General features: G+C 42.6%; 4 non-coding genes across 4 annotated transcripts; 1 reads left to right on the forward strand and 3 right to left on the reverse strand.

Annotated features, from left to right (window-relative positions):
* Window positions 1-5,790: 5,790 nt before the first annotated feature.
* Window positions 5,791-5,864, reverse strand: trnam-cau (transfer RNA methionine (anticodon CAU)). Its single transcript has one exon. It is a non-coding gene; the product is annotated as a tRNA-Met (tRNA).
* A 95-nt stretch (window positions 5,865-5,959) lies between these two features.
* trnal-cag (transfer RNA leucine (anticodon CAG)) lies at window positions 5,960-6,042 on the forward strand. The gene has a single exon. It is a non-coding gene; the product is annotated as a tRNA-Leu (tRNA).
* Window positions 6,043-15,884: 9,842 nt separating this feature from the next.
* Window positions 15,885-15,957, reverse strand: trnav-aac (transfer RNA valine (anticodon AAC)). Its single transcript has one exon. It is a non-coding gene; the product is annotated as a tRNA-Val (tRNA).
* A 340-nt stretch (window positions 15,958-16,297) lies between these two features.
* Window positions 16,298-16,370, reverse strand: trnav-aac (transfer RNA valine (anticodon AAC)). The gene has a single exon. It is a non-coding gene; the product is annotated as a tRNA-Val (tRNA).
* Between the last annotated feature and the right edge of the window lie 1,894 nt (window positions 16,371-18,264).

An 18,264-nucleotide genomic window follows, 5' to 3' on the forward strand; every position in this document is an offset into this window, starting at 1 on the left:
AACATGCCTCATCTCAAACACGCCAGATGTGCTCTATCCTCACTGTGTCCAGCAAAGGAACCCCCATCATATCTCTCCCCTTATCCCCCTTCAGTTCCTGCAGAAGCCTGTCAAGGTAGCGGGTTGTGGACTCCACCCCACGAGTCCTCCGACGGCAATAGAGCGCCAGCTCTTTTTTGGTGATGCGTCGGTCCACAAGGTTATCTGTGATGACAGGCACACCTTCCTCCTGCAGTTGCTCTCTCTTTGCCCGCCGCAACAAAGCCACATCATCTGGGTCCCATTCAAAAATGCACGCAGAGAGACGTGACATGAAGACTGGGTATAGAGGATGAGCATCAGTGGTGCACCCCACTGCCAGCCGACGCATGAAGTGCCAGATGTCCAGCCTGATATTGAGGTCAGGCCATCCTCCAAATCTGGCCTGTAGCTTGCTCTGCCCCTTCTCTATGCAGCAGCCACAGTCCACGTACAGCAGCAGTGGTGGAGCCACGGCCGCCTGGCTGTACCTGTTAATCAGTCCGGAGACCATGGTGTCCAGTGCTGGACCTTCTTGAGCAGTCAAGACACTGATAAGAATTTGTCCTGTCTCATTGCCAACAGAAGTCACCCACTGTGCTGTTCCCCTGGCTGTGCCTGCCAACTTCTTTGTGATCTAAAATCAACCAAATTAAAAATATTAATAAAGCATAAAACAAATAATTTTCAAACTTCACAACAGTTAAAACATCAGTAATAATGTCAAACAATTACCTGTTTGGTTGAGTCCATTTTCAAAATGGTCCCAAACGTGGAGGTTATGCTTGCCTTGATGTGGTCTATGCGACTGATAATGTCCCTCCCATAAACTGACAGCAGCCACTTGCTAGTAGGGACATCAATGGGCTCTGGAGGCTTTTGGCACATGACAGGTAAGAGGCTGGGGCGGTTGATAAAACCAGCACACTCCTCCATATAGTGCGCCAAACGGTCAAGCCACTCCTCCCCGTGGTTCTCCCTCAGCTGTTTGACAAGTCTTGTGGGACTGTTGCCCAGCGTCCGTTCCCTCAGCATGCGTATGACACGAATGTCACAAGCATACCTTTGTGTAAAAGAGAAGATTTGCTTATGTAATTTATTTTATGGTAAATAAAAAACACTTTTATTTTGCATTTACTTCATATTACACATTTCTGCTTCAGAAAATAAATTATTAATTTTGAAATATGAATGTCTTTATTATAAACACATTACAAAATTCTGTACAAGGCGTGTAGCTTTTAACTCACTTCTGTGTCAAAATCAGACGGAAAAGTCTTCTATGGGGCACATCGAGCTGGTCCAGGACAGTCTGACTGGTAGACAGGTAACTCAGGCAACACACAGTACACCTGAGAGTCTCTGTTACCATAAGGTAGTACCTGTCGATGTCCAGGACCTTCCCTGCTCTCTTGTGGAGGCCATATCCAGTCAGCTGCTTCCCACATGCAGGACAGAACAGTCTGAACTTCCACAAGTGGTAGGGCATCCACACCAGAAGCCTGTGATTAAAAAAGCGATCTGGAGATGGAGCCTGGTAGTAGATGAGGGAAGGGACGGGTGGCTCATACCAGAGCTTCAAGTCTGTCCTAAGTCTGCCAGAGTGAAAGATCGCAGAAGCAATCCACCTCTGATCCTGTGAGGGGATTGTCTGCCTCATTTTAGTGGGCAGCCAAAATTGATCTGGCTCGGATGCAGGAGCAGGTCCGTGCATAGAAGGGGCAACATGCTCCTCCTGATTCAAAAGCAATGAAAGATTAGAGATGTAATATTAAAACATTGTTTCTCTCAGGTTTGCATACAAGTAATTCTACAAAGGGGCATTAGGGGACATTTCATGTCCATTTATGATAATTAGCCTATATTTTCTTCAAACAAAATTATATTTAAGGCAGATTTGAGAACTGGTTCTCAAATGATTTTAAAAAAAATCACTGTATACATGGCTAAATGGAAAAAAATAACACTCATATACATGTTTTACTTGAAGTTTAACATTCAATTTGTTTGTAATGGTTGACAAATTCACCAGGGAAACATAAACCAACAGTAATTTTTGTAATGTACCCCCTAATTTTTAGAATAAGCCACATGTACATGTACTTCACACACAGGAAGTAAGAGATGCCACAAAAAATAGATGGGCACTCACCAAGGATGTAAGAGTCGGACTAGCTGCAGAAGGAGGTCTGACTTCAGGAGACGGATTGGCTGAAGGAGGTCTGGCTGCAGGAGACAGACTGGCTGAAGGAGGTCTGGCTGCAGGAGACAGACTGGCTGAAGGAGGTCTGGCTGCAGGAGACATACTGGCTGAAGGAGGTCTGGCTGCAGGAGACAGACTGGCTGAAGGAGGTCTGGCTGCAGAAGGAGGTCTGGCTACAGGAGACAGACTGGCTGAAGGAGGTCTGGCTGCAGAAGGAGGTCTGGCTGCAGGAGACAGACTGGCTGAAGGGGGTCTGGCTGCAGAAGGAGGTCTGGCTGCAGAAGCAGGTCTGGGTGCAGGAGACGGACTGGTTTAAGGAGGTCTGGCTGCAGAAGGAGAAGCACTGGCTGCCGGTTGAATGCTTGAATGAGAAGGACTGGATGAAGGTGAAAGACTGGGTCTGGCTGAAGGAGGCGGACTGTGACTACCAGGCTATAAAGATACATATTGTACATTATCAACAACCATAATAAAGATGATGATGATGAAACATATTAAGGTCTTTTTAAATTACCTGAATCCGCCTTTGTACATTTAGGCTGGGTTTGGCTGCTGAACTAATGGATCCCCCAAATCGTGGCTTTGTAAACTAAAAGAAGGAGATTATTGAACAGATTGACATTCATGTAATATCATACATGCATTGGAAATTTGATGATATGAATTCCCTATTGAAGAATACACAAATAATCTTCCAGCCTACCAATAAAAGGCATTGGGAAATTCCGGAGATCATTGCTTGTGGAGGAGGTAATCTACTCAAATATTAAAATAATGCTTTACCATTGATAAGTTAAGTGCAGGCCGTGTAAAGGTCGGGGCTGAGGTAGAGGTTGGGACAGCGGTAGGAGTGGATGCAGGTGGAGCACTTGTGGTCTGGTAAAAGAACAATCAAGAATGAGGAAAACAGGTTGTATTCATCTTTGATTCGTGGTACATTTTACCGATCTAATTACGCACAGGCATGCCAAAATCTAACATTCACAGACATTTATACATTTAATCAGGACAATCCGTCCCTGTACACCAGCAAGAGTCTGAGAGCAGAAACAGCAAGGAGAAGCTGTATAAAAATAAATATAACACCCAATAAAAATAAATTCAATACTAACTGGTCTCTTTGGCAATTTTTAAAATCCAAATCATTTCTAAATGTTTTTGTTTGCTTGTGTTTTTATATCTGTAATGAGGTCATAAATAAAACCTGTCCTTCGTAATCTGTGGATACGTATATTTTGATATTTGGAGAAATACACACAGTGGCCACAAATTAATTATATTCACATTATATATATATTTTATTTATTTACAATTATACACTAATTAATGGAGCCTAACTGCAAATCGCAGATGAAATTGTAATTGACTGTCTAATTCTAAGATGCAAACAAATATATATATATATATATATATATATATATATATATATATATATATATATATATATATATATATTTGTTTGCAGCTTAGAATTAGATAGTCAATTACATGGATATATTAATCCATGTAATTGATCCTAAATTAATCCTAACATAAATATTATTGATATAGGTAATGGTAATGGACTGCTGACACATCAACTTTGTTTGAGGTAAGATTTAAAAGCTTTATACAAAATACTTTTTTGAATAAATGAGCAAAACCCAAAGCCTATCAGAAATTGTCTCTGCCTATTTAATCGTTGGAGGAGCTATGGGACTAGATATAGCCAACATTGTTATCCACGGTAAAAGGTGGTATCACTTTAGCAAGCTTTATAAATAAAAAGCAAAATTTTTATTTTTATTTTCCAAACCCCTGTGCTGGCAAACCGCCGCAGACGGGACATCCACTCATCGTCCCCCATGGCCTTGTGTGACTTTTTAGACATCTCTGGAACATTTGAAACATGTTTAGTCTTTTTAGCTACTAACGCTTTACTACTTATTACTGTATTTGATACAGTACTACTATAATTAAACACTAAACAATAACATACTAGAATCATGATCGATATTGACATTTTTAAACACACCTTAAAGAACACTGAAAGGTAAAAATCCACGAATATATTATTGTTAATGTAATTCATCATTGGAGACAATAACATGAGAAGTGCTGCAGTATACTACATCAAGACTGATCATGACACTAAACAACTTTACATTTTAAAATGCAAATTAAAATATGTTGTTGTTAATGTAGATTGTAGTTTATCAAAAAATAGTGTAATAGAAAAGTGCTGCAATATACTAGCTCATCAAGATATATAGATCATAACATTAAAAAGTACCTTAATGCAGCATAACATACGAGAAAAAGTTAGCAATATATGAAAAATATGTTGCTGATGTTAATGTAGTTCATCAACACATTAAGATGAAATGCTGAGGTTGCCAGCAGATCAAGATCGCGATAGATCATAACAATAAACACCTTAATGGGTCATAAAATACGAGAAGAAAATGAAATATGTATTATTGTATTGTTGTTAATGTAGTTTATCTTACTTGTTGACATTCGATGAATGAACGGCAATACTTCGGCGCGGGTATACCTGAGAATAAAAAAGAGCCCGTCTCTCCACGGCGCCTGAAAGATGAAGATTCGATGCGTGATTGGCCAAAGAATCCTCTCAAAAATGAAGCCAGAGAACGCCATTGGCTCAGCAAAGATGGAGATCCGAAACGTGATTGGCCAAGGAACTCTGAAAAAGATGAAGCCCGATAACGCCATTCGCCAAGCAAAGATGAAGATACGACGCGTGATTGGCCGAGGAACTCTGACAAAGATGAAGTCCGAGAACGCCATTCGCTCAACAATGATGGAGTGCTCGCGCTTGATTGGCTGTTGTGAAACAGCCGCACGGCTGTCAGGTAGCGTTCAGGTCGCAGTCTCCCCTGGTGGCGTGGGTTCGAATCCCACTTCTGACAAACCTAACCATTGGCTGCGGGCCCAAGCTAGAGTCTTTAACCCTCTGGCAAGTTTATCAAGAAATGCAGTAATGTTGACAAAGCACTGCAATTCAGTTCATGCTAGAATTAACCAAACATTAAAGTAACACTGACCTGCAGTACATGGCCTTTAAAGTAACACTTTAGTGCAATGTATGGGATTCTATGGCACTTGGAATTTCAAGTCATGACATTTCAGAAAAAATGGACATGTTGATTGAATCGGATTCAACTGAATTTCACGAAATAACATGTTGTGATGTTTACCGGAAGAAGATGCAGTAGAATTTCATGGCCAGGATTCTTGGAAATTTCTTGGAATGAAATGTCATGGGTTTGGGGGCATGGGGTTGAGTGTCATGACACAAGATTCAAGGAATGTCATGTAAAACATTACATTAGCATTAACAAGACATGCCATTAGAATGAAAGAATGATATAAGCCTTAACAAATCATTGTGACACATATGACATGAATATGAGAGTAATACTATTACTGCATTTGTTCAACATTAGTCTTAAAAAAACACTGGATTTCAATTACATTGCATATGAAGAAATGGACAAAGGCATAAAAGGGAATACAGAAAGCAGCTCATTAATTTACACGGTCCCGTGTATCAAAAAGCACCATTCTGCCCCGTGTGAGGCTCGAACTCACGACCTTCAGATTATGAGACTGACGCGCTGCCTAACTGCGCCAACGAGGCATGTGCTCTGACTCGGGTGAGCGGTGAAGCCCTACCTTCTAGATCATCTGCCATTCGGTGTAGGTCCAAAAATGCTGCTCAACACCGGCCGTCATGTCAGGATGGCCGAGCGGTCTAAGGCGCTGTGTTCAGGTCGCAGTCTCCCCTGGAGGCGTGGGTTCGAATCCCACTTCTGACAAACCCAACCTTTGGCTGCGGGCTCTAGCTAGAGTCTTTAACCCTCTGGCAAGTTTATCCAGAAATGCAGTAATTGGCACACCCTGGAACATTGGCACAGCCTGGAACATGGGCACACCCTGGAAACCTGGTGCTGATGGTATAAGTATATTTGGTACCATCTGCAGTGATGCTCCAGATGCAGATGGTGTCAGCAACGTCTGACTCTGCGCTGGTGCCTTGGGTCTGAGAGGGGGTCGCCCAACAGAAGTCTGCCTCTGCTTTGCCTGACCAGCTGTGCTCTCTGGTAGCTTGTACTGGTGCTGCTCCCCTGGTTGTTCTGGCTCAGTCCGTAGACGTTTGGCTACCAGGAGAGGCTCATGAGCTTCAGGGAGGGGCTGAGGCAACTGAATGCCCTGAAGCAGCACAGACAGGTCCTGCTTTTTCTGTCTTTTGTTATACCACTGAATCAGGGTGTTCTGGTTAACCTCCACCAGCTGCATGCATGTTCCTCCCATCACCAAGCTGTTGCCCAGTACAAGCTGCCTTATCCTGCGATAGTCTTGCAGGATCAAAGACCATCTTGACAGGGCTCCCTTGCCTTTTCTTTTGGGGCTTGGGTGGACAGTGCAAAGTCTGATGAAGATGGTCTCCACCAGACGGCAACAGTCAGGCCACTGAGCAGGTGCGCTGCTTGCACCCAGCACACATCTGGTGGTGCTCTCTACACCAGGGTGAGTGGGCTTCTTCGGGACCTTGAAGCGTCCACTCAGCAGTCTCTTTCGGCATCGACTGTCATACACCACCCGTTCCTTGTCCCGGTCATCCAGGTTCTGCCAAAGAGCAATTATGGTGTTGGCTTCCTGGTTGGTCAGGCTGAGGGCTGTGTGGTCCCGGAAATCCACCAGATATTCTGCCAGCTGGTCCACATGTTGATAACCCGGGATATTTTGGTAGTCAACAGCCTATTAAAAAACACAAACATGCAATACAATTATTACATCACATCTGTCTAATGCATAGTTCCATAACTGATTGTGTTATTTTCCTGTTTATCACCGTAAAGCACTGTATAGTACAAAGCAGAGAGCGCCATTCTTGACATTTTACAAAGCACCAAATAAATAAAGATGACTTGACTTGATGTGTATTTGCAGCTTACAAATGAATTTAGGCTGTACTTTTAAATGTAAAATATGTGGAAAGTCTGGATTTAAAGCACTGGATGTTAATTCATCATAATTATTCTAGTTAATTTGAAAGACATACAAAGGAGTAGTATTTACCGTCTCTTCTTCATCAACATCCTGACCAGCATCCTCTGGCTCTGAAGGGAGAGTTGAAACAGATGTTTCAGAGGGAACAGGTGTGACAGCAGTCCCTGAGGGTCCAGGTGATGAAGGAGACTGTGTGAGGACAAGTTTGGGGTCAGGGATCAGTGAAGGGGATGTGGAGCCCAGTACAGGTGTGGCACTGCTGGTGACCAGGGTGGAAGAACCCAGTGTCAGTGTGGAAGAGGGTGGTGACAGAACAGCCTCCAGATCTGCTATTGTGTGATCCTCGCTGATGTCACAGAAGCCCTCATCTTCATCTCGCTCCTCCACACTGAGGTCCTCAATGAGCTCTGCTGTCTGCTCAGAGTCAGGATTCATGTCCTGCAGTGCCTGACCAGTCTGCTGGAACAGATACTGCACTCCAATGAGCTCACCTGAAATAAAAACAATAAACAAACGGAAATTAAATAGAATGTTGTGTATCATATTTGATACATTAGGCTTTTGTAGTAGCTCATAAAGTGTGAGAATATAGAGCTCATCGTCAAGGAGAAAAAAAAAAACAGTTTTATTTAAAGGCCCAACACGTTTAATTATGTGGGCAAAACATGAAATGAAATGCAACACAATGATGATTGAGAGAAAAGTCTGATGATCATTTTGATATTTACATGTGACATGATTTTCTAATCAAGTGAACCCAAGCTGCTTCAGTTTAGTAACTAGTCATTAAATATTAGTAACAATATAAAAGTTATTCTTACAATTACTTTATAAAATCAGTAAAGGTTTCACAATGAAAAGAAACGTGAAGCACGAGCTGAAGGTGGACACTTTTACAATTATACTAAAAGACTATAATCAATCAGACGACAGAGGGCATGTTTCCTAAAAAGTTTTGATCATGTTGATCATTTAGAGTCCTTTAGAAACTTGCATATCAATTATGATACAATCGACTCTATAGGGTTAAATCTGACATATAGACGGAGGTTACACAGAAATTGCAAGTTGATAAAATAAAAAATATATAAAATAATTCTCACCGGTGTAACATGCAGGGGGACAAAACGTGGGGACCACTTTCCTGCCAAACAGCTTTTCATAATTGCCGTTTACACAGTGAACAAGTTCTCCTGTGTAGCTGCGCAAAGCTGATGGCTCCGATGACAGGGAAGCAGCCTCCCGGTCCTGGTTCCACCGGTGTAGACCCTCCAGCAGATAAATCTGAAAGTTCAGACTGTTTGCACTGGTCCCTGTAAATAGACACAACAGTGTTTAGGAGGTGTTAAAGGAACACACAAAAACACTTAATGCTCTTTCTTTACACATGCACAGTGTGTGTGACAAAGACAATACCTGGGATGAAACGGTTCAGGTGTAAATGAAAGGACTCGAGAGAAGTGGAGCCTCTGGCACATCTGTAGGTCTTTAGAAGCACACCTCCCTTGTTTAGGCTCCCTGTCTCTGTATAGAGCACAACACCAGGGGGGTCTTGAATGCATTTCACATGCTTCTTCTGGACATTCCAGATGTGCTCCATCCTTTCTCGGTCCAGGAGAGGAACACCCAGGGAGTCTTTGCCCTTGCTGCTCAGGAGCTCTGTAAGCAGCCGCTCAAGGAGAAGGATGGTAGTCTCCTCTCCACAGGTCCTTCTCCGGCAATGGAGTGCCAGCTCATTCCTGGTAAGATGCTTGTTGACATCTTCATCTGTCAGCGCAGGCCAACCCTGGGATATCAACAGCTCTCTCTTTGCTTTGCGAAGCATAGAAACATCAGCCGCATCCCACTCAAAAATGCACGCTGACAGCCGTGACATGAAGATGGGATACAGCTGATGGGCATCAGTTGTACACCCCATGGCAATCCTGCGCATAAAATGCCAGATGTCCAAGCGAATCATGAGATCAGGCCACCCTCTGAATCTGGTTTTCAGCTTGGTCTCACCCACATCAGTGCAGCAGCCACAGTCCACGTACAAAACAGCAGGTGGATCCACACTAGCCTGCTGGTACCTTTTCACCAGACCATCGACCATCATGTCCAGTCCTGCTCCTTCCTGTGCTGTCAGCACACTCATGAGCACCTGACCAAACTCATTGCCAACAGAGGTAAGCCAGAGTCCCGTTCCCCTTGCCGTCCCAGCCAGCTTCTTAGTGATCTGCAGTAGATGACAGGAAGCATGCAATGCAATGAAACATCACACCATGTAGAATATGATACTCATGCTCTGATAATGATATAACAGTAAACACCATAAATTAACAAAAATCCCCTGCTAACCTTTTTAGTGGAATCCATCTTCAAGACTGAACCATACGTAGATGTTATCCTTGCATGGATTTCATCCAGCCTTGTCAGGATGTCTTGGCTGTACACGGTGAGCAGCCACTTGCAGCTTGGGACCACTGTAGGCTCTGGGGGTTCCTGGAATTGTATTTGCAACACCCCGGGTCGTTTGAGGAAGTCCACACATTGGGTGGTGTACCGGGCCATACGCTGGAGCCACTCCTCACTGTGGTTCTCACGCAGCTGTTTGATGACCCGCGTGGGACTGTTGCCTAGGCCACGCTCACGCAGGAGCCAAATGACTCTCATATCACAGCCATACCTTAGGAAAAGCAAAATCCACACATTCATATATTTTACATAATTGATTTGTAAAGTATTTGCAAACATATTTGATGATGGGCTATCAACTGGATGTGGAATTAAAGTGTACTTACTTTCCGCGTGAGGATGACCCGAAATTCAGAGCGATGGCCCAGATCCAGCTGTTGCAGGACAGTCTGACTCCAGGACACATGCGAGGCTTTACACTTGGTACAGATGAGGGTTTCTGTGACCATGTTGTACATCCTATCGATGTCCAGAACCTGCCGTGCCCTTTTGTGCAGACCGCTTCCAGTCAGCTGATGCTGCCCGCAGGCAGAATTGGGACAGAGAGCCTTGATCTTCCACAGCTTGTACGGCATCCACAGCAACAGAGCATGACAAAAAAATCTGTCTGGAGCTGGAGCCTGGTTGTAAATAAGTGCTGGCTGTGGTGGGTAATACCAGAGCTGTAGGTTGTCTCGAAGCTCTGGTTTTCCCTTGGGCCCCATTTTAAAAAGCCTGCTGGCAATCCACCTGTGATCCTCTGGTCGCAAAGTGTCCGACCACAAACGATGCAGTCGAACTGCAGATGCATCTTGCAGTAATCAGTAAGATTCTTTTTGTTTTTGAAATATGATTAAAATACAGTCAAAAACAGTAATAGTGGGAAATAATATTGCAATTTAGGATCGCCGCTTATTTGAATCTGTTTTCAAAAGTATTTACAGTTTTTTTCAATCGCTAACATGCGCTTACCCATACTTCAGATACTTTTTCCTAAACTCTTAACACAGACTCACACCAACAAAACACAATTGGCCAAATGGATAATTTTCTTCTCAAGAACACATTTTGTTACAGATTTTATGATTGTTTACACACTAAAATAAAAATTTCCACACAATTTGCAAAATTCTACTCCAATGAGCAAAACCCCTCCACAGATTTGCACAACATTACACACAATGTCTGCTTTACCCTTTTAGCAAAACATTACACACAGTGATTTGTAAAACTCTACACACATTTTCACACCTCAGACACAGATAAGGATTGTATCTGTGTCTTGTGAAGTGAACCTTGTTTTCACTTCACAAGGTACATGCAGTCAATCAAAGTACACCAGGTTTCAAAACACTGGCTATTTTATTACAAAAACTTCATAGACTTTTGTGTTTCAGTTTTACAGGTATTTGCATACAAAACATGCAATCCACCATTTTTACACTAAATTTATTGGTTGGGAACTGTATGTCCACATGTACAGTATTCCAGTAAAAAGCAAATCAGTTTTTTTCCCTTTACTGTTTACCAGCCTCTCTTAGTGAAAGACCGTGGTTGATTACATGGTCAATGATAGTGGCACGAATTTCATCACTGACTACTGTTCTTGCAGCCCTTGGAAGTCCTTAGGCCTGCTCTTCTCCCTGGCCCTGCTCCTCTCACTGCACCTCTCATCTCTCACTGCATCTCTCACTGAACCTCTCACTGCACATCTCACTGCATCTGTCACTGCACATCTCACTGCATCTCTAACTGCACCTCTCACTGCACATCTCACTGCATCTCTCACTGCACATCTCACTGCATCTCTCACTGCACATCTCACTGCACATCTCACTGCACATCTTACTGCACATCTCACTGCATCTCTCACTGCATCTCTCACTGCACCTCTCACTGCACATCTCACTGCATCTCTCACTGCACATCTCACTGGGCCTGCTCTCCCTGGGCCCCTTGCTCTTACTCTTCCTCGTCCAGACAGACAGTTTGTCTTTTTCTGTTTCCAAAAACATCACTCCTCAAAGTCCTCCTTTTACTATATAAGTGTCAATGTAACAGAAAAAAATAACCCCTGCCACTGAGTCTAAGCCAGACTGGAATCAGCTATGGTTGGCCCAATTTACCCAACATAAATCAGGTGTGTGTCAATTATTCAATTGTTTTTTTATTATCAGCTGAGATATATTGTTTTTGAATTGATATCATTGAAGAAGCCGAGGTTTTTATACTGTATCTAAGGTTTGGAATATTGTTTTTGCTATTGTGGGGTGGTGTGTGTTAACATTTGTAAATACTACAAAAACAGTCCATAATTTTGTTGGGAGGTATAGCTTGTCTGTTAAGAAAATTTAAGCATTGTGGAAATGTGTTCACTGACTGCATATTGTGTGAAAACTGTATAGTATTGCTCTTAATTCATTATGATAAGATTTCCTGCATACAAAATATATTTCTAAAAAGTGCACAGATGTGGAATGTGTCTTAGAATGCAATGTGGATTATGCCAGTACTTACAGAGACAGTGGTGCTTGGTGTAGGGGCACTGGACACTGCTGCGCTGGGTTGGTCAACAGCCTGAGATGTTTCCTGGAATACAAAATATGTTTCTAAAAAGTGCACAGATGTGGAATGTATCTTAGAATGCAAGTTTCTAAAAAGTGCACAGATGTGGAATTTGTCTTAGAATGCAATGTGGATTATGCCAGTACTTACAGAGACAGTGGGGCTTGGTGTAGGGGCACTGGACACTGCTGCGCTGGGTTGGTCAACAGCCTGAGATGGTCTCCTAGCCACATTCAGATTTGGCTTTGCAGCAGCAATGTGGGACCCACCAAATCTTGGCTTGGTAAACTAAAAAAGGGCAAAACAATTTCAATGAAAAGACAAATTGAATTGTAACAGCACATTGGCCAAAAATATAATAACATGTAAAATAAGAAAATATCTATTGATCCTATCATTCATTATATAACTAAAGGACCTGCTTTCTTTCTTTAACTTATTTTTTTGTCTGTGTATTACCACACTCTACTACTTATACAGATTGAAATAAGCACAGTTAGAATAGAAAAATGTGTGGGAAGGTATTGCTAGAATGTGAGTATATAGTAATTTAACAAGTACCTTTTAAAAATGACTTAAAATCAAAAATAGTTTGCACATAGTTTGTAAGAGAAAGCGTTTATTAACAGTAATGAAGGTTACCCTTGAAATGGCAACAAAGCAGATTCATGATGACTTAATTCATAATACGTGTATAATTAATTGTGCATAAGTGGAATGTTACCTGAGAAATACAGAATGAAAGACGTAGCTTCAGTAGCCAGTTGGAAAAATCAAGAGAGATGCCATGAAGGACGTGAGTGTCCTTTAACCCATAATGGCAAAGCCCAATTAGAGAGGAAGAGGAGAATGCAAGAGCAGAGCCCAGAGAAGAAAGAGAGATCACATAGGTTACATTGTTCTTTCACCATTTTACTTGATCTAAACCAACCTGAGACAGTGAAACTGACCAATAAGCAGACTACAGCCGCCCCTGTACAAGGTGTCACAGCTGGCAGGTAGGTGTAAAAACATACCAGCCATTTCCACTGAGCTTAAACCTTTATACTAAACGTATATTAAAACTGCAATTATATATATTAAAAAAATGTTATTACCTTTGACAAACTTGGTATAATTTTAGAAGTAGGCTGGGGTGGGAGCTGACGCTGACTCTGCGCCATGACCTCCTGTGCTGGTCCAGTAGCGGCAGACTGTTGTTCAACAACCCTTGGTGCTTGTCCAATAGAGGCTGTGGCCTGCTTAAGACAACCACAAAAAAACATAGGCTACAATAATTGTTGAACGAGAAGAATTTGGTCAGTAAATTATACATATATAAAATAAATACAAGTTACATCTTTACATTGTTACCTTTTGAGTGTGAAAACCACATATGCACTTTGGGACCGCTCCGAGCAAGGTTGTCTGGCCGCGAGACTGCATCGGACATCTTTCAATCTGTAAACATTATCACACATATAATATAGAATACATGCATTTCTAACTTATCAGTATGAATGCCACATTAATTTATTGTAGTGTGTCATTTATTTTTATTCATGTTCTTTGAAGGGGAGATACAAACTGTAAAATTAGAGATAAAGAGTGAGTAAAGTTTGTATCCTCCTTTAAAAGAACAAGAGAGAAACATTTCACACCTTCAAAAAAACATCCATTCACTCAAAATCCCCACCCCCACTGCCTCAAATCTCTGAATCTCCCAGTGCAAAAAAAAAGGTTTTTTTTTTACATAAATAAACATAAATCTCAAATACCTGCAACATTATCTACATACATATCTATAAATAATGATGACATAGAATTAAATGATTAGGATTACAATTATTACATCATGCAAAGGTGACAAAAGCACACTCACTCTTTGGTACACGTCATGCCACTTTTTCTGTCGAGGAGCTGGCCTGTTACCCTCATTTGATGGCCAAACTCCTGTGCTGGCAAACTTTTTTAGCCTTGCAATCCAGTCAGTATCTGACATGGCTTTATGGGATTTTTTGCCAGACATTTTTTTGTTGGGGGGCTAACAGTTAGGTTATATCGTTTTGAACAAAACTACTATAATACAAATTATTTCTTTTAAAAAAGCACACACGATATTTACAATTATAATATATACAATTATATACAAATATAAAATTACATTGTCCGAAAATACAGTTAAAGTTACCGAAAAATAAGTTTCGCAGTCCTCCGTTAAAATGATGCTGCCTGACCTCCGTGACAGTGATGCTCGACGTCTGAACATTTTGACCTCTGACACGCCCCTCAGGATATGTCATTACTTCGTACACCTTCGGCTCAGTTCGGCAACTTGATTGACACTTGGCTAGCTTCCTGACTCCTCCTCCTAGCGGTGCTAAGCGTAAACGTGCCATCGACATTTCCTTGTACTCTGATTGGTCAAATGTCGAAAATGATAAGGAAAAAGTCAAGAATGGCGCTCTCTGATTGGCTGCAAATGTTATAATGTCGAGAATGGCGCTCTCTAATTGGCTGCAAATGTTATAGCGCGTCGACATGATTGGCTGTGGCGTTCAACATTGTTCAACATTATCCCCATTTTGACGGACTATCCTTCGGCAGCTGGCGTTCAGGTCGCAGTCTCCCCTGGAGAGGTGGGTTCGAATCCCACTTCTGACAAACCTAACCTTTGGCTGCGGGCTCAAGCTAGAGTCTTTAACCCTCTGGCAAGTTTATCCAGAAATGCAGTAATGTTGACAAAGCACTGCAATTCAGTTCATGCTAGAATTAACCAAACATTAAAGCAACACTGACCTGCAGTACATGACTTTTAAAGTAACACTTTAGTGCAATGTATGGGATTCTATGGCACTTGGAATTTCAAGTCCTGACATTTCAGAAAAATTCTAAAGCAAACGTGTTATCCACTACACTACGGAAACCTATTGATGAGACGCATGTGCTTTTTAGAAGATGGCTGCTTCCCATAATCTGCCCTGCAAGTAGTGTGACAGTCTGTAAATTCCACAAACAACAGAACAGAGGTCATTCAGCATGGCAGTCTGCCTACAGCTCCTTGGTAAGATGGCCTTCACCTGTCTCAAAAGTAATGGTTTTGTAGCGAATTGCAGGATTACAGCGAAACACAGGAAACCTCAATGCTCATTTGTTTTATTTTTGTCCTTTTCTAAAGAGATTAAACCACAAACATTCCTGCAAGTGTACCGACCTGCTCAACAGAAAATCACATACGAAATTTTTGCAAAAACCACCCACAGTTTCCGCCCAGTTTCGAACTGGGGACCTTTCACGTGTGAGTCAAACGTGATAAACACTACACTACGAAAACAGTCTTCATGTTGCAGACATAAATCTTTAGGTGCACGCTTGTTAAAAATCATATAAAGGAAATGAGCGCTGCACCCACCTAGCGTGGTAAACAGTTTAAATTGTCTGTCAGAATCCAACAGTTGTTTCTGCTCGGCTTCAAACCGAGGGCCTTTCGCGTGTTAGGCAAACGTGATGACCACTACACTACAGAACCACTACATTACGTAAACACGTCTTCAGGTTGCAGACATAAATCTTTAGGTGCACGCTTATTAAAAACCATATAAACGAAATGAGTGCTGCACCCACCTAGCGTGGCAAACAGTTTATATTTCTGTCAGAATCCAACCACTGTTTCTGCTCGGTTGCGAACCGAGGACCTTTCGCGTGTTAGGCGAACGTGATGACCACTACACTACAGAAACCTGTAAGATGACTCCTTCCCATAATCTGCCCTGGAAGCAGTGTGACAGTCTGTAAATTCCACAAACAATAGAACAGAGGTCAATGAAGTGTACTGACCTGCTCAACAGAAAATCGCATACGAAATTTTTGCAAAAACCACCCACAGTTTCCACCCAGTTTCGAACTGGGGACCTTTCGCGTGTGAGCTGAATGTGATAACCACTACACTACGTAAACACGTCTTCAGGTTGCAGACATAAATCTTTAGGTGCACGCTTGTTAAAAAGCATATAAAGGAAATGAGTGCTGCACCCACCTAGCGTGGCAAACAGTTTAAATTTTCTGTGAGAATCCAACCGCTGTTTCTGCTCGGTTTCGAACCGAGGACCTTTCGCGTGTTAGGCGAACGTGATGACCACTACACTACAGAAACCTGTAAGATGACTCCTTCCCATAATCTGCCCTGGAAGCAGTGTGACAGTCTGTAAATTCCACAAACAACCGAACAGAGGTCATTCGGCATGGCAGTCTGCCTACAGCTCCTTGGTACGATGGGCTTCACCTGTCTCAAAAGTAAGGGTTTTGTAGCGAATTGCAGCATTTATATTTAATATGTCTCTGCTTGTTTTCACCCAGTTTTGAACTGTGGAAGAGAGAGGTATAAGGGCGACTTTCGTCAAACTGACAGTTTTATTGCCCCCCATAAAGCCTCCCAGTTTATGACACCTTGGGAATCCCCCGAGATACTCAGCCCTCCCCTCCCTCCCTCCCTCCCACTTCCGGCCTGTACACCTGTGCATGGAATTTCTCCCCACGCTAACTCCTCCCCTTCCTCCCCATATTGGTCTGAACAGATTAAGTGTGGAAAATCACCCACGATCAATAGGGCTCAATGTAAAACATGTTCAAAATGATTAAAAAACATTAAAAACAATATTTTACAGTTTTTTTCAACCGCTAACAAGCGCTTACCGATACTTCAGATACTTTTTCTAAACTCTTAACACAGACTCACACCTACAAAACAAATTTGGCCAAATGGATAATTTTCTTCTCAAAAACACATTTTGTTAAATATATACTAACTCTTCATTTCAAAATAGAACACCTCTTTTTCTGCACACACTAACTTTACCAAAACACTGGAAATCTGACTCAGAATGAAATTATTCTGTCAAAGAATAACACTTGTTTTCACTTCACAAGGTACATGCAGTCAATCAAAGTACACCAGGTTTCAAAATACTGGCTATTGTTGACATTACAAAAACTTCATAGACTTTTGTGTTTCAGTTTTACAGGTATTTGCATGCAAAACATGCAATCCACCGCTTTTATACTAAATTTCTTGGTTAGGAACTGTATGTCCACATGTACAGTAATGTTCACATTCAAAAGCATTCCAATATAAAGCTAATCAGTTTTTTTTCCTTTACTGTTTACCAGCCACTCTTAGTGAAAGACCGTGGTTTATTATATGGTCAATGATAGTGGCACGAATTCATCACTGACTACTGCTCTTGCAGCCTTTGGAATGCAACCATCACGCATTTTTACACATCTACCTTGCCGTCTCCCTGGGCCTGCTCTTCTCCCTGGCCCTGCTCCTCTCACTGCACCTCTCATCTCTCACTGCACCTCTCACTGTACATCTCATCTCTCACTGCACCTCTCACTGCACATCTCACTGCACCTCTCACTGCACATCTCACTGCACATCTCACTGCATCTCTCACTGCATCTCTCACTGCATCTCTCACTGCACCTCTCACTGCACCTCTCACTGCATCTCTCACTGCACCCCTCACTGCACCTCTCACTGCACCTCTCACTGGGCCTGCATCTCTCACTGCACCACTCACTGCATCTCTCACAGCACCTCTCACTGCATCTCTCACTGCACCCCTCACTGCACCCTCTCACAGCACCTCTCACTGGGCCTGCATCTCTCACTGCACCTCTCACTGGGCTTGCATCTCTCACTGCTCCTGCACCTCTCACTGCATCTCTCACTGCATCTCTCACTGGGCCTGCATCTCTCACTGCACCACTCACTGCATCTCTCACTGCACCTCTCACTGCATCTCTCACTGCACCCCTCACTGCACCCTCTCACAGCACCTCTCACTGGGCCTGCATCTCTCACTGCACCTCTCACTGCACCTCTCACTGCATCTCTCACTGCACCCCTCACTGCATCTCTCACAGCACCTCTCACTGGGCCTGCATCTCTCACAGCACCTCTCACTGGGCTTGCATCTCTCACTGCACCTCTCACTGCATCTCTCACTGCATCTCTCACTGGGCCTGCATCTCTCACTGCATCT

Source organism: Siphateles boraxobius, unplaced genomic scaffold (assembly GCF_051911475.1).
Source record: "Siphateles boraxobius isolate OS27281-9 unplaced genomic scaffold, OSU_SipBor_1 39, whole genome shotgun sequence".
Classification (NCBI taxonomy): Eukaryota; Metazoa; Chordata; class Actinopteri; order Cypriniformes; family Leuciscidae; genus Siphateles; species Siphateles boraxobius.